Below are 3,769 nucleotides of genomic sequence, written 5' to 3' on the forward strand. Positions count from 1 at the left end.
CTTACAATGGGATTCCAGTTCAATAACTCCATTGTAAGTCAGTTATCATATACGTCAAATACCTTATTTATTTATTTTTTAGTTTTCATTATTATTGCCCTTTATTATCAGTATCTTTATAAATTTGATCTTTTATTTGTCTCTGGGGTTGGAAAGACAACATATAAATTTACAGATATATTTAAACATTGTATATAGTACATATTACTAACAATATGATGTACAAAAAATAAAAGGTGGTCCTAAGTGTGGTTTGTTGATACTTGAATATGTTGTATGTTGGGGACTATTAGCACAGCAATCTTATTATTTCTAACTTTTGTGCTTGAAGGCTTTCTTTCTGGAACATAAAGTTTGTCCAGGATGAATAGCCTGATTCAGAAATTGTACTTTTGTGTAACTGTCAGAAATAGAGAAGAATAAAAAGAAAAGACAGGCAGATAGTCTGGAGAGAGAGGGAGATAGTTTTTAGCAAAAAGGTTGAGAACTCAAGAGGACAGGGCAGAGAGATATGAAATGAAAAATGAGATCTTGAAGGCCAGTACAAACATATTTCAAGGAATCAGAGATAAAGCAAGATCTAATTGTCTTTAATGAAGGTGTTAGAAAAGGGGGTAATGTCTCATTTGTACTTAGATGAGAATTGGTGAGGGAAACTAATATATGTAACAGAAGACAGTCTGGCATGTGTCCACAGGGGGACCACACCATATCAATCGTTGTCAGATTGATTCAGACTCATGGCGGCCCCATATGCCTCAGAGTAAAACTGTGCTTCAGAGTTTTCAATAGTTGATTTTTCAGAAGTAGATTGTTAGGCCTTTATTCCAAGGTGTCTTTGGGTGGACTTGAACCAACCTTTTAGTAAGCAGCTGAGTGCATTTACCTTTGCACTACTCAGAGAGGATACAGGAAATTCTTGAGATGCAATTTTTAAAGCCCCAGATACATTCCATACAAAGAACAATTGGGGAACAATCCTTTAAAAACAAGACAGCTCTGCCAAGTGGTTGCAGAAACTCTGGACATATTTGAGAGGCAAAGTCCAAGGATATCAATGTGAATATTTAAAATGCTATCAGGGAAGTTTCACGTCCTTTGTAGGTGTAAATATAGGAATTGCTCATGTCCCGAAGGAAACTTACGGAATGTGGCCTCCAAGGAAGGCCAAGCACAGATGAGATACACTAGCGTAGAGCCAGACAGAAAATGAATATATTGAGTCCAGGCCTGGTCTGACAAAATACCTTGTGGATGGTTTCGCCTATGCAGGGAGATAAGTGTTTGCCAACAACTTAGAACAGTGAGTAATAAGTGTTATGAAGCTGTTGTTGTTGTGTTGTTAGGTGCCGTCAAGTTGGTTCCAACTCATAGCGACCTTATGCACTACAGAAAGAAACACTGCCCAGTTCTGTGCCAGCCTCACAATACTTGTTATACATGAGCCCAGTGTTTCAGCCACCGTGTCATTCCATCTCATTAAGGGTCTTTCCCTTCTCTCCTGACCCTCTACTTTACCAAGAATGCTATCCTTCTCCAGGAACTGGTCCCTCCTGATGTTGTTGTTGTTGTTATATGTCCACAATACGAGAGGTGAAGTCTCACTATCCTCTTTTCTACAGAGCATCCCAGCTGTACTTCTTCCAAGACAGACTTGTTCATTCTCCTAGCAGTCCATGGTACATTCAACATTGTTTGCCAACACCACAATTCAAATGCATCAATTATGTGTCCTAACTTTCACGTGTATATGAGGTTATTGGAAAGACCATGGCTTGGGTCAGACACACCTTAGACTTCAAAATGACATCTTTGCTCTTTAACATTTTGTTGATGTTGTTGTTGTAAGGTGCCATTGAGTTGCTTGCAACTCAGCAACCCTGTGTACAACAGAACAATATCCTGCCTGATTCTGTGCCATCCTTACAATCTTTGCTATGCTTGAGCCCATCATTGCTGCCACTGTGTCAATCCATCGCATTAAGGGTCTTCCCCTTTTTTGCTGACCCTCTACCTTACCAAGAATGCTATCCTTCTCCAGGAACTGTTTCCTTCTGACCACATGACCAAAGTAGGTGAGGTGAAGTCTGGCCAACCTCACTTCCAAGGAGCATTCCAGCTGCACTTCTTCCAGGACAGATTTGTTTGTTCTTTTGGCAGAGTCCATGGTATTTTCAGTATTCTTTGCTAACACCACAACTCAAACGCATCAATTCTTCTTGGCCTTCTTTATTAATTGTCCAGCTTTCACATGCATATGAAGTGACTGAAAATACCATAGCTTGGATTAGGTGGGCCTTAGTCTTCAAAGTGACATCTTTACTCTTTAACACTTTAAAGAAGTTTTTTTTTTTTTTTTTTTTACCCAATGCAGTATGTTGTTTGATTTCTTGATTGCTGCTTCCATGGACATTGATTGTTGTTGCAAGCAAAATGAAATCCTTGCCTTGACAACGTCAATCTTTTCTCTATTTATCATGATGTTGCTTACTGGTCCAGTTGTGAGGATTTTTGTTTTCTTTATGTTGAAGTGTAATCCACACTGAAGGCTGTAGTCTTTGATCTTCATCAGTAAGTGCTTTTCAAGTCTTCTTCATTTTCAACAAGGTTGTGTCATCTTTATATCACAGGTTGTTAATGACTTTTCCTCCAATCATGATGCCACATTCTCCTTCATATAATCTAGCTTCTCAGATTACTTGCTCAGCATACAGACTGAATAAGTATGGTGAAAGGATACAGCAATGACACACACCTTTCCTGATTTTAAACCATGAAGTATCCCCTTCTTCTGTTTGAATGACTGTCTCTTAGTCTGGAATTCCCATTCTTTGCGATGTTATCCATAATTTGTTATAATCCACATTACCGAGTGTCTTTGCATAGTCAATAAAACACAGGTAAACATCTTCTGGTATTCTTTGCTTTCAGCCAAGATCCATCTGACATCAGCAATGACATCTTATGGCCAGGTAGCTGTCTTCCAAATTTCTTGGCGTAACAAGTGAGCACTTCTGACATTGCACCCATTTGTTTAACTGTCTCAATGGGTATTCCATCAATTCCTGTAGCTTTGTTTTGCTCTAATTTCTTCAGTGCAGCTTGGACTTCTTCCTTCAATACCATTGGTTCTTGATCATATGCTACCTCCTGAAATGGCGGAATGTTGACAAATTCTTTTTGGTACAGTGACTCTGTGTATTCTTTCCATCTTCTTTTCATGTTCTTGCATTGTTCAATATTTTGACCATAGAATCCTTCAGCATTGCTACTTGAGGCTTGAATTTTTTTTCCAGTTCTTTCAGCTTGAGAAATGCCAAGTGTCTTCTTTCCTTTTGACCTATCCTACTCTATAGGAAGAGTAGCCAACAGAAATGTTACTGATGACCATGTACATTTAAAACAGGAAAGAGGAAGTGTGTGTGTTTTGAGGAACACACAGGAGAGATGATGATCTTCACCAGTTGCCTGGCATACAGGCTTCAGAAGCTTAACCTAGAATTAGAAATAATGTAGTTGGTATTTTGATTACTTCTGTGTTGAATCTATAGGTTAATTTGGGGAAATCGATAGGTTTATAACATTGAATATTCCCATTGGAATGTAGTTTGTCTCCATATTCATCTTCTTTTATTTCCTTCCTAGAAATTTTATATCTCTCTTCATAATTTTTTTTAGGTTTAATAATAGATATTTTATGGGTTTTATTGTTATGGTGATTGAGATTTTATTTCCATTGTATTTTCCAGTTGATTACTGCTGGCATAGG

The sequence above is a fragment of the Orycteropus afer genome, unplaced genomic scaffold (assembly GCF_000298275.1).
Source record: "Orycteropus afer afer isolate SDZICR_OR568_19922 unplaced genomic scaffold, OryAfe1.0 scaffold00025, whole genome shotgun sequence".
Lineage (NCBI taxonomy): Eukaryota > Metazoa > Chordata > Mammalia > Tubulidentata > Orycteropodidae > Orycteropus > Orycteropus afer.